The following is a 13597-nucleotide window of genomic DNA, read 5'->3' as shown; positions in this document are numbered from 1 at the left end:
TCCCTCCATCCCTCCCCCTGTTCCGCCTCCGCTCCACCGCCCACCTGGATCGTATAGTGTTTGGAGCGTCTGGAAGCCGCTCCTTGGGGGGAGCCGCTCCTTGCCACTGTTCGACCCTGCCTGTTATACCACGTCTCTTTAATAAAAGCTTGCAGATGGATCCACACGTCTCGTCAGCCAGACAGATATAGGGGATTTTTAGTGAATACATTCAATACGTAGCTGCAATGCAAACCAATACAGAAACAAAAAATGTATTGTAATAGAAAATGGGCAAAAACACACTGCATTCATTTATTAGTCAGCATTTATTCAGTGTTACTTTCTACAAATACTAAACCAATAGATTTTGAACATTACACCTGTTCTTTAACCATGTAAAGTGTTACCAAGTCATTAGCACAGAAAATTTAAGACATCAATACATAGATTACATAATATAATAAATGAATAATGTAACCACTAATTGAAATGTTTTATTATTATTACTGAAAAAGTTTAAGTGTCTCATTAAGGCTGGGTATAGTTAAATGATGATTTTATCAGTGAAAATTATCAATAATTATCAGTACTCTTATTGATTCAACTCCCCATAATTTGGTGCAAAAAAATAAAGGCATGATAACAAGATATGAAACGATTCAGTAGTTACTTATTATTACTTTTTTTGCAGAAATAAGTTAAATTGTTTCCTGTACATGAGGCACTTGCTACAAATGTACTGTGGTGATGTGCTTTAACACTGCTTCACTATCAGAAGCAAAACCTAAACAATATTACAATTACCAAAGAACTACAGTTCCTCTTCAGGAACTCGAGCTGCGTGGAGACGCTTTGGGAAACGCCTTCAGCATGACCACGCTCTGAATCACGTGTGTAATCAGTCCAATGGATGGGCGAGACGTCACGGGTGGGGTGACGTAGAGACCAGAGAGCTTAAAAGCACGTGCGGTGGATACAGCGGCAGCTTCTGTCACTCAGCGAAGCGCTCTGTGTGTGTCAGAGTCATTTATTGTTGTCTGTCCCAGTAAAAGCATAAGCCATGTCAAAGGCGAAAGACAAGCATATAAGGGCGAGAGCAGACAGCATTTTAGACTGCGTGTTCCTCCCTGCCTGTGCTACATTACGGGTCGGGATACACACAGTTTGTGTGTTGTTTGTTTGGGAGCAGAGATCGCACAGTCAGCTCTCGAGGGGGCTGATTGTGCTTCTGCCCGCTGCAAACGCTCCGCTCCCGCCGGGCACGATTCGAGGAGTGTGTCTGTGTTTGTGATCTTTAAGTAAGGTAACCTTAAAAGCTGACTCACGCCCGCTCAAAGCAGAGCGTGGCACACGACTCCCTCTCGTGACGTAATATGACGCGATGTTAGGGAAAAAAAAGTTTTTTGAGAACTGTCAAGGAAACCGTCACTTTTTCTTCTAAATTTGTGCCCTCACGTCTTGTAAAACATTTTCAAATCCTGCATTAACGGTTCATATGGTATTTTCATACAAGGTTATATATTAATTAGAAAAATTTTTTTTACCTGCAATATGCACTTTAATGACTGGTTTGTGTGTGTGTGGGCCCACACGTGTGTAAAATTGGTTCATAGTGTGTTATTCAGCGCGCTTAGAATACTGTGAATATTCAAAATTCAAAGGGATATTCTGATACTCAAAGTAAGTTTGTACATTTCATTCCAAGTGAGTTAGTTTGTTCAATTCATTGAGTGTTTTCATACTGAGATCAATTCAGTAACTGTCATCTGAGAAATTACCTTTTTGGGGCTAAACTGTGTCAGAATCTACATAAATATGAGTGTGTGAATACTTCATATTCTGAAATTGACTTCCTTGAGCTGTTTTGACTTTCTAAATCTATTCTAATTAAATTATTTATATTCTGTCCCTTATTTAAGCGTTTTATTATTTCAAAAGAAGTTGGTTTTGACTATTTAAAGGGAACTTATTATGCAAAATCCACTTTTACATGGTGTTTGGACATAAATGTGTTGGCAGTCTGTGAACACAACCACCCTACAATGATAAAAATCCACCCACTCCTCATTTTTTAATCCCTATTAAACCAAGTCAGTCTCACTAGGCCAGCCGTTTTGATTCTCACCGCAGTGTGATGTCACATTTCGGAGGGCCGGGTCACGGGGGTTGATTGACAGCCCTGCATTGCTATAGTTTCCGCCCTCAGCGGTTACGCTGTCCTCCATTTTCTCCACGCTCGAGCAGCTGTAACGTCAACAGTGTCTTGAAAAGCAATCCCAATGTTTTGTGTTTGGATATAAGACTGATCATAAGAGTCTTCATTTTCTCCCAACATCTGAGCTGCTGAGGGCGCTGTGGATTACTTTCATTTTTCAAAATCTACCTAAATATGTGAATCAATCCAGACTCCTTTGTGAATGTCATGTCGTTATAGTCAGTGTTGTGAAGGTTACTTTGGAAATGTAATAGGTTACAGATTACAAGTTACCCTATTTAAAATGTAATAGTAGTGTAACTTTTTCAATTACTTTATTAAAGTAATGTAACTGATTACTTTTAATTACTTTTCTAAATTTCTAATGAATGTTTGCTCATATATTGAGGCGGCAGAGGCTGCAAACACCTCGAGCTTCAGTAGGCCTATGTGTAGTGAATGAAACCGCATGTCTGCACCATTAATTTCCACGAGGGGCGGACTGGGAAAAAAATTTCAGGCCGGGAAATCTCACACTCATACACCCACAACAAATTCTGAAACATGGACAACCCTTTTTTTTTATGGACCTCACATAAAAAAGGTTTAAATCCTTAGGTTGGGGACATGCACAATAATTAAAAGTTCTCTCCTGAATGGCACCTTCACTTCCATTTTTTCTTTTCAGTCTCTTTATTTTGCCCTGATATCTATCTCTCTCATGACTTTAATACTCAAGATTTTATCTTGAACTTGCAGAGAGCACGCGAGCCGAAGCATTGCCAGTTGCGACTAACCGATTCATGATTTATTAGAGAATAATCGCTTTAGTACATTCAGCAGGCAATTATACAATAATAATATTACAATAGCGGGCCAAATCGGCTGCCAGGCCACCGGGAATTGTCCCGGTTCTCCCGATGGCCAGTCCACGCCTGATTTCCACAGACACGCAGAACGTGCAGGATTCATATATTGTCTTTTTGCGGCTTAATATTTACAGACACTTGTCCATATCGCGTTTTGATTCAAGTGTACTGACCTACTTTTGATTTATTCGTCCAAAATGTAGGCTATAGGAATCCCGTTTTTATGACTGGATTCTACGAATCAGTCTGTGTTTTCCGCATTGCGGAAATTATAGGGCCGTATGTCTCAGAGTAGTCAGTGCAATTTGGGAAAGAAATCAATTCAATCTGTATGTGGATGTGTGTAAATATTCAAATGTAATCCCCTTTGTAATCGTTCACATTTTCATAAGTAACTGTAATTTAACTACACATTTTTTCTTAGTAACTGTAACTGATTACAGTTACATTTATTTTGCTTCTACCGGCTGCTTATTGCTGTAGATATGCAATGCAGAGAGACGTGTACGCGATGCCCTCTTTTGGAGATGGGGCGGGAATATGCAGCTCATTTGCATTTAAAGAGATACACCCTAAATCAGGTCTTTTTTAGACACACCCCAAAAAATAACATTTTCCAGCTGTTATAATAAATGATTTTTTGGGCTGAAACTTCACAGACACATTCTGGGGACACCCAAGGCCAATATTACATATTGTAAAAAGGGGCATAATAGGCTCCCTTTAAATATATTTGAGTATAGTTCTAAATTCTAAGTAACTTTCTAAAGAGAAATACTTCATTTTGTGACGTCAGAGGGGCCTAACTACAACATTGCTGTAGGCATTTAGAACCTGGTGCGCTATCCTAAAATTAAAATAACACATAGAGCTACAGTAGTGTTAGATAAAAAAAATATAAAATCAATATATTATAAATATATCAATAAATGAACTATATACAAATAAATATTATATATTAATAAGAAACATTAACAGATGTAACAATTTTAGTTATTTTAAATGAACAATTTAAAATATATATATATATATATGCAAAACACAATTAAATAACATACATATATTCTAAAATGGAACAGCAAACAATAACTGGAAAAAAAAACTGTTCCACACAACTGTCAACTTGCATTTCATCAACTTAATTTATTTTCTGTAGTCGTGCATAACTTCCAAATGAAGTGGAAGCTGCACAGGAGCTCTTCTACACTTCCTTCAAGCAGCTGAGGAGGTGCTGTGAATTAACTGAAGTCCTCAGTGAGCAAGGAGACTTCACCATTTGCTTCAGACAAGCCGATGACCACACTGTCCTCCACCACTGGTCCTTGCTCCAAGAGCAAACAAAGGTAAATAAAAAAAACAGATTTAGTGATAATCACAATACGTGATAATGAATCTTTTATTATTTTGCTTTATTGTGTGACTATAATATTTATTTTTACACATTAATCTATGAAAAACTGTGCTATATCGTGAATATTGTCATGGCTGAAGGTTGTTGCAAGGCACAATGCAGCCTTGGGTGTGTTATTAATTTTGTGAAATAGTTACCACTTGATAATTTAGGAGTAACAGATTGTTTATATGCAACAAAAATAACAACAATCAAACAACTGAAAAATCTTGCCAAAGTCTTCTGGATTTCTTGAAACTTCCAGACAGGCATGTTTTATGCTTCAGAGTTGCCCTGCTCTAATGTATATGCTACATACCTCTACATTTGTGTGGACTGTTGAATTGAATTTGCCGGCCTTGACGTTTGCTCGGAGGTGACGGATGTTTATTTTGTTGTTTATTTGGAGTTTGGTCAGGGCCTGGTCCTGCCACAAGGACAAGTCCAGGATTCTGGAGCCGGTTTTGATCCCCACATCCAGGATGAGGACTTCTGTGTCCCTCACAGTCGTCATCCTTGGAACCTACATATATAAAGTTATGGTAAATTAAAATATCGGTTGTTAAATATTAATAATTTTTTTGGACAGTGTTTGATAATTCAGTTTAAATCACTCACATGTTCCACTGTTCCTTCCGGTGTTACGTACCCCCCTCTTGAAAAGAGGCCCTGCTCATCCCCAGTCACTGTGTCAGATGGTGGAATCAGGGCATCTTTGGCCATCGTCTCGGCATCAAAGCTCAGTGAGAGGAGAGCGGTTTTGTAGATCGTTGTGTTTGGGCTCATGAACAGACGTTCCTGCCCATACCGTGAGGACACGGTGTAGTGTTTTATATAGTATGTCACACCCTCTTCGAAGGCTGCCCTGTCTGAAGTGGACTGTGACATACACCTCACCACCACTTCACAATTCACTAATGTATGTGATCTCTAGAGTGCCAGGCCTAATTACACCCTCAACAAGCTTAAAGTTTAGGGTTTTCGTGTTTTTATGGTTTAGTACACATTTGACCCTGACGGGACTGGGGCAGCTATAATGAGATGATGCCATTCTGATGAAGAAATAAACATGAAATAAGTTGGACTATATTTTTTTTTACTGAAGATGATAGCAAATGAAGCAGACATAAAAAATAAAAAAAATTTAGATTCTGGTGAATAAGAAAAATAAATATTAAAGGGATAGTTCACTCCAAAATGTATATTCTTTTTTATTAAAATTTTATTTCATTAGACGACGTCGTGATTATGAATCAGAATTTTTGTCCAGATTAACATCTAAGGGAGAGCTGGTTATGTAGTCTTATTGGGCCACGTTTCAGTCTTAAAATAGGCCTACAGTTTGTGAGCACAGACAGACAAACAAATGTAAAATCTGTATGATAAACTGTTTAATTCAGAAGATAGGCTACTTTAACTTAAGCCATATAATGATTGTAACATGCTGAAACATATTAATATAATAAACACAACCGAATGACGGCACTCAACAGTCAAACAGTCCGACGATTAGCATAAATGAACTGCTCAGAAGGCTAGGACATTTCCATTTAAAAAAATTGAATCCCTAAAGGAAATAGATACGAGATGGGAGGAAAAATATACTTCAATATATTCTGTCGCAATTATATCATTGGGTAATTATACTGTATATAAACTGCGGGCATCAGATAGCCATTATTAATATGCGGGGGATTGAAATCGCTTATGAACGTGCGCTTGGTTTTTACTTTCACTTTCGAGATTTGCGATCACACGTACGGAGCAGCACTCGGCAGTACTTACCACACATTTTACAAGATTAGATGTTTGTCAGTGCTGCTCAGGATCTGCAAATCATTCGCCATCATCCTATCAGTCATCTCTCCTTACTCTGTTTATGTAGTAAGTGAAATGTTAACAGGCTACCGTTAGCAAGCGGGTAACCATGTCCCTTTTGTGGCTCCGTAGAATGCGTTATTTGTTTTCCGCGCCTTTCTGAATACGGATTCAGCCACACCTCTAACCCAGTCGGGGATGTTTGTGGTCCGCACAGAACTTAGCAAGCGGGTAACCATGTCCCTTTTGTGGCTCCGTAGAATGCGTTATTTGTTTTCCGCGCCTTTCTGAATACGGATTCAGCCACACCTCTAACCCAGTCGGGGATGTTTGTGGTCCGCACAGAACTCTTATTTGACATCGTCCCAAGTTACTGTAACCGTTATATGCTACGAAAGCCTTTTTTTATGCCACGCAAGTCTACAGTGTACGCGTGAGACAGCTTTTAGGTGCGTTATTGGCAGCTCCACCCTCTGCTTACATGAACGCGTCACCACCGCATCAGCACGGAAAACATGGGAAATTTTTTAAGACAATAATTGCACAACCTATTCGATATTCTATAATTAAATCAACTAATCGAATATTCGAAAATCGTGACCCATCCCTAGTAGGTGTCAGCCTGTGCATGCAATTCTGCTCTGATTTTTAGTTGGAGAAGTAATGCTGCAGTTTCAAGGTCATTTTTGAATGTCTGGGCTCATCATTTTTGCATTAGCTGGAAGCTCATCAAGGCATTGGTTTATCTCGGGCCATATTAACAAAAGTTTCCTCTGTTCAGGCTTTCTGTGTCTTCCTTGTGACCACGCAATGCAATGCCTTGTTTCGCACATGTCAATGATAACTTGACATGTGCCCGGTTTCTTTCAGTCAGGGGTGTGTTTCCCAAAAGCAACTATGGTCGCAAATTCCGTCATTACCAATAGACTGTAGAGAGTACAATAACTAGAGAGGAGTGCAGTGGAACTGCTGGACTGGGAAGTGCTGTATGGCACACTACAGAGTAGACCATATAAAACTGCTTAAATCAGTTTGTTTTCACCAAAACGGACTGAATAACTTGGAAAGAATTATCAGTGAGTTACACGCACTTTTTACTGACACTTGGGTGTTTTTCGAAGTCTTAAAGTGAGGACACCTGGTAACCAAATGACCAAATGAGGCAAAACTACATAATGCATATATGTATATCAATTCAGAACTGCTCTGCCCATAACACACAAGAAAAAACTATTTCTGAACAGCATTTGTAGTGTTGACTCATTTGGTTACCAGGTGTCCATTTGGAGTCTCCAAATGGCTTTTTTTGAAAAAACGCCTAGACTTTTCCTGAAATAAAAGCAGAAATAAAACATTTTTTAGGTAAAAACTTGCATAAAGTACATCTTTATGGTATTTTATTTAAAGAAAAGCTTAGGAAAAGTCATTTAGATCTTTTATTTCAAGAAAAGACTAGGAATCCTTTCAAAAAGGCTATTTAGAGACTCCATATGGCACTGCATACTACATATACTACATAGATAGGCTATATGTATATCAATTCAGAACTCATCTACCCATGAAACCACACACAAACACAAAACTATTTCAGAACAACATTTGAACATTGTAACTAAACAGTATTTATTTGGAACAATTCTAATGTTTTGTCTTCAAGGTTTTTTATTTTAGGGAAGTCGTGGCCTAATGGTTAGAATCACCTCCGGGTGGGTGTTCACGGTGTGTGTGTTCACTGCTGTGTGTATGCACTTTGGATGGGTTAAATGCAGAGCACTAATTCCGAGTATGGGTCACCATACTTGGCCACATGTCACGTCACTTTCACTTTCAAATTTGAATCAAAGTATGGTCAGACATTCAGCTTTATCTTTATGGTGTTTTCAGGCCTTTAGCATTAAAGCCTCAACCATTTTTCCCTCAGTGAATTTCATTCAAAGATATCGTGAGTCACTTTCATTTACATTTTACCTTGTTTTACTCTGTTGCTATACTAATTTTGAGTTATTATGACTCCAGAGTAACAAAGGTTCAAGTGTTTAGTTTCAAACAATACCAGATTTATAAATATAGACCATAGGGTTCAAGAGCTACAGACATTTTTATTTGGTTTATGTCGTTTTTCAGAAAATGCTCAAAAATAGGGGCGCACAGTAAGTGGTTAAACTCAGGTGTGTCATTGTTATTTAGAGAGATATGAGCGGACACGCCCCAGCGTTTGAGAGCAGAGAATACTGCTTTGTTTTTTCAAGATTTTGATATCTTGATTTTATTTACTTGGCGTTTTTTTTTTATCATTCAAATTTGGCTGGGTGGTTAATAAAATTTTTTTTCCTGTGGTGTGACAAACTCAGAACACACATTTAATATAGCTTTACATGGACTTTAATATATAGAAAATGAGATGAGTGTAGTTTGAATGTGTGAATGAAATATGAGTGTAGTGCTAATATTAAATGAACTGTGTGCAGAGTCATGTACTGAGCTCTTAATAAAAATGTGTAAAGCAGACATAAGATCATTTTAAGCACACTTACATTATTCGTTAACCAAGGCATCTTCTTATTTGGGTCTTCATCTAACAGAGAAGATGGGCAAACACTTCTCAAGTCCACAATGTATAGTTGCGTATGCTGAAAATCTGTGAATCATTTGCCTCTCTCTCCTCCAGGCAATGTAAAGTTGTTTCAGCTTGTCCTGTTCATTACATGTAAATTAAGCAGAAAATAATACAGGTGTAGTTTTTTGGGTTACAGTAAACTACTGTAAACTGAACACATACAGAAGCCAGTCTGTACCTTAACAATGACACAGAAACTCCCCAAGTCTTCCTCAACTACAGCTGGTTCAGCTTGTAGCTCAGTTAATGATTTTGCAGATGTTCTTTGGTACATCTCTGAAATTATATGACACATTATTGAGATGAAAATGTATGTCGATAACATTTATTGCACTACATGTAGTACCTTTGTCTGTTTGTCATCTATAACATTCACAGGTGTTTATGTCGCCCTAGGTGCACATCTGCAAGAACATATTGTTGATCCTCTGGTTGTGCAGATGGAAATACAGCCACAAGGCAAACATGTAGTGAATGTCCTTCACCTGGCAGAGGAAGTACCTGCTGGTTGACAACTCTTTGTTCATTTGCTCTGCTGAAGCTGAATTAATAGAGGCAAGATCTGGCAATACACTGCAAAAACTCCTCATCGAGTCAAAACTTGCAATCTTATTTCTAGCCATAAAATCTTATTGATCTTATTTTAAGAATAAGATATACATCTTTTCATGCATTGAATCTTTTTCAATACTAATTCTTATACTAGCTAATATTATCAACCAACACAATAATCAATATCACAATTTACACTTACTTGTGTGGACATTGAGGTCCTTAGGGCCATAAAAGGGCGGGCTGTACAAAGGCCTCCTCAAGGCTTTTTCAAAAGTGTGGGTACATATGGGCCTGCCAAAGTCAGCACCCACTTTTCACCACACGCACTCGCTCATGTATTTGTACTCCTGTTTTGTCACTGCTAATATGGCATGGCCAAAGGCCCTGCTCGTTTTGTGGTTTTTCACCTGCACAGTAAAATAATTATGAATAAGTATACGACTATATATTTAAACAAACAAATGTGAAAAAAAAGTTAATGACTACTAAAACACTTACAAAAATGGCGTGGCCATGCTGTCCCTCTTTAGAGTCGATGACTTCTTCTGTGGTGAGGTTGAGGATGACACCTGGCCTGTGGCCAGAGGTGCCAACCAATAACCCCCCCAAGAAGACCAAAGAAGTGGTCCAGACCATTGCTGTCGCTATTTTCCTTGAGGTTTTCTAAAACATAATAAAAAGAAATCAGCCCACACAATGAAAACCATTAACTATGAAATCAAACTCTTGCTCCACTTATGCATTGTGTTGTCTGGAATCTTCAGAAAGCTTTGTAACTTACGCAGGGCTTTGGGCAGTTCATTACTGGCACATGAAACAAATCGTGCATGCAGGCTGGGATCCAAAAGGTTCTCTGGTAATAAAAAAAAATGGCAGTTGTATTAGTGGGTTAGATTAAGCACACCAAATCACACATCAGGTCTTCAGTGTTAAATGAACACAAACACATCAAGAAAGACGAGAACGAGCAGCAGTAAAAGTGTGCATATGTTCATACTTCTTCTTTATACATATTTGTCTATTATCCCTAAAGTCCTCGATAAAGGTAATAAATGCCTCATACAAGTTATCTTTAATCCCACTAACTTCTGACCCTGTTTACAGTGCAGTACAAAAAGTGTTTTCTGTTTTCTTCAGAAAGTAAATATCTGTAATTGTACTTATCTTTAAAAAAAAGTAGTAATGGTGCATCCCTAGTAGTGACTGTGTCACTCACTGTCACACACTCACACACACACACACACACACACACACACATTCCTGTATGACAGTCAATGTGAGGACCGAGTAATTTAACCTGCAAAATGAGGACCACCATTTCTGCCACAACTACAGGTAAATGTATAATATATTTCAACACTAGGTGTCTCCATGATTCACATTTTCACCTTGGCTTATTTAAAAAACAAAGGAAAAGAACCAGTGTTTTACCAGCTGAGTGAGGACATTTTCATGGGGGCGCTATTGAGTTCGTTTCTGACTGAATTATTTTAAGTACATTCGTTTTATTTATTTATTTATTTGTTTTTATTGTGGACAGCTTTGAGTCATTACTGAACTGAACTGAGCTAACATCAGCTGAGTAATGACTCAGAGCATCTTTACAACTACATTAATTTCTATTTGCATCATTAAGCATTTTCCTGTTGATCACTATAAAGCTGCCTGAGAAATGCAAAAAAAAATGCTATTTTCAGATTGATGTTCAAAAACAGTCTACTTCTTTAATTGGTGTAATTTGATGAACCAGTGACCAGCTCGGTTAACACTAACAAGCGTTAGAAATGCCACAAACCTTGCTAGATGTTTGTTTACTGCGCTTCTCTCTTCTTCACACCATGGTCTCTTCACTGTTATCCTGGTTGTCTCTACAAATGACAAGACAGACAATATAGATTGTATAACCATAAAAAACAGAGACCAAAATGTAGCTTTCTTAAACTGCTTTTGCTTGCCCACAGTCACATAAAGTAAGTGAATGCATGATTTGGTCAAAAAGTAATTTTATCCTCAGAAAAACATTCGTCCCAAAGATGTTAAGTATGCATCAGAGCTAATGAATTAATAATTAAAAGGGTCATGACATTGGAAATCAAATTTGCCTCGAACTTTTAGCATATAAGAGGTCTTTGTACCATTAACACATCCTGCAAGTTTCATAGCTTAAGATGTCCTCCTCATTACAAACAAAGCATTTATTTAATCAAGCTCCAAAAACAGCTTGTTTTGATATTGTGGGATCGGTGATGTCACATGGGCAAATATATTTGCATATGACCACCTCTAGAGCAAGACATCGACCAATAGCTATAAATCATCACACCATAGGCTACGCCCACTGGCGTTCAGTCTCTTAACGGATGGCATTTGCCTACACTGGATGTCAGGGTCGACTCTGTTGGTGACCACACCCCCGCAAGCCAGCAATCCCATAATAACAATAATAAATAATGCATGCTTTCATATGAACTGTAATTTACCATGATTAGTGATAAACACTAACAGATATGAAGTGAATAAATGGTGATAAACAAGTAAAGGTGTTTTTGTGCTCTGGACTTTTTTTTTTTATAAAAAAAATAAATAAATAAATAAACTAGTAACAAATAAGGAAGAAAAAGTCACTCAAAAAAATATACTTAAAATTGACCCTCCACAAATAAAAAAAACAAGAAAAATCAACATAAAACTAGCCTATTACCGGTCATCTCCACTTTTGAGGAAACACTGGAAAATGACTTAAAACTTAAATGACTGCAATTCAGGAATGCTGCAGACTACAGTACATCTTCATCAAACAAGACATTTTAGGAGTGTCTTGTTTTTGGTTGAGTAAATGCTTATAGCAATATAAATAAAATTAAAATAAGTAATTTATTTGACTTGTTTTAAACTAAGTTAAGTGCAGAATTGCCAGAAAAGCGGTTCTAAAAAGCTATTTCAGAATAGTACACAGACATCAAAGCCTGCATTGAAGAGTCGTTACCTTGTGATTTTTTCCCAAAGCATTATGGAAGCGGTGAACGCTAATGGCAAATCTAATATACCTGAAAGCTGCGCTGTCATAATCAATGCATTATTACGGATCATAATCATGTCATGATGCAGGAAGTGTTTAAATTAATCCAACTGAACATGTTGTTAACTATTAAGTTATTTTTTATTAATATCAACTTTAACATAAACACACTGTAATCTGAAGTACTAAAATGATGTTTATAGGGTTGTTCTCCACTCTGATTGGACTGCTGGGTAAAAAGTGACAGTGATGAGTGCTGCGTTTTACTCAAAGTTGAACATTCTTCAACTCTCAGGGACCGATTAATAAATGCAGAGCGCTCAGCGCTACATAGATGCTCAGCACCTCTTCACGCTGCTGGGGTTTTAAAAAAAATGCAGCGCTTCCATTGAAAGCAGTTTATAAAATATGCTAGCCTTTTGGTGGACACACGGCCTAAATGTTTTTTTTTAAACAGATTCAGTTAAAAGAATCATGAACCACGAGTTCAGTATCGTATACTACACTGAATCATGAGATGTGCATTATGCTCTTACTGTAAAGACAATTGTTCTGATAATCATTAGATTCATCAGTTATCAAAATTGTTAGTTGCAAAGATTTATGAAACCTACCCTTAGCTTTCCCCAGTTTTCTCTCTCTTTTCTTTTTCTTCTTTGGTGAGGAGGGCTTCTTGGCCCGGCTTGCTCCCTGCTCTTGATCTGCAACAGACAAACATTAGCACATGTTAGTTAGTGGATCCTCCGGTATTGTGGGATGTTCAATTTCCACCTGGGGTCCGTTCTTCGTACATCGCTAACTCCGTTAGCTGGATTTGATTGTTGATGATTTGGCGTGATCTTGGATTGGTTGGTTCTTCGAAGCTCATCCCGGAGTTGCTGTCTGTGACGAGAGGGGCGGGGCCGAGAGCCGTGGGAACGGAGCGAGGCCGGTGGAGTAATTGATAATGAGCGACACCTGCACCACTCACCGGTCTCGAGTCTCACAGAGGAGCTCCGGAAGGATAAAAGGAGGAGTGACGACAGTGTTGGACGAGAGAGGACCAGGCCTGGATTTTATTTTGTGTTTTGGTTTTGTTTGTGCGCGACAGTCTTCCGCGAGGGGCTGCGTTTCTCGATAACGATTGATCTTAGAGCTTAAGAGCGTTTTCTAC

The 13597-nt window shown here is 38.1% G+C and overlaps 2 long non-coding RNA genes across 2 annotated transcripts; both read right to left on the bottom strand.

Moving 5' to 3' along the window:
• Positions 1-8879: 8879 nt before the first annotated feature.
• Positions 8880-10025, bottom strand: LOC107723035 (uncharacterized). Its single transcript, XR_001637885.1, has 4 exons — positions 9924-10025; positions 9625-9832; positions 9049-9146; positions 8880-8947 (listed from the first exon to the last, which is right to left on the bottom strand). It is a non-coding gene; the product is annotated as an uncharacterized LOC107723035 (long non-coding RNA).
• A 6-nt stretch (positions 10026-10031) lies between these two features.
• Positions 10032-13147, bottom strand: LOC107723033 (uncharacterized). Its single transcript, XR_001637884.1, has 4 exons — positions 13059-13147; positions 11221-11293; positions 10207-10278; positions 10032-10088 (listed from the first exon to the last, which is right to left on the bottom strand). It is a non-coding gene; the product is annotated as an uncharacterized LOC107723033 (long non-coding RNA).
• Positions 13148-13597: the final 450 nt, after the last annotated feature.

Source organism: Sinocyclocheilus rhinocerous, unplaced genomic scaffold (genome assembly GCF_001515625.1).
Source record: "Sinocyclocheilus rhinocerous isolate Xijiao unplaced genomic scaffold, SAMN03320098_v1.1 scaffold4986, whole genome shotgun sequence".
Taxonomy (NCBI): domain Eukaryota; kingdom Metazoa; phylum Chordata; class Actinopteri; order Cypriniformes; family Cyprinidae; genus Sinocyclocheilus; species Sinocyclocheilus rhinocerous.
The sequence above is the reverse complement of the archived record's forward strand: the minus strand, read 5'-3'. Positions and strand labels throughout refer to the sequence as shown.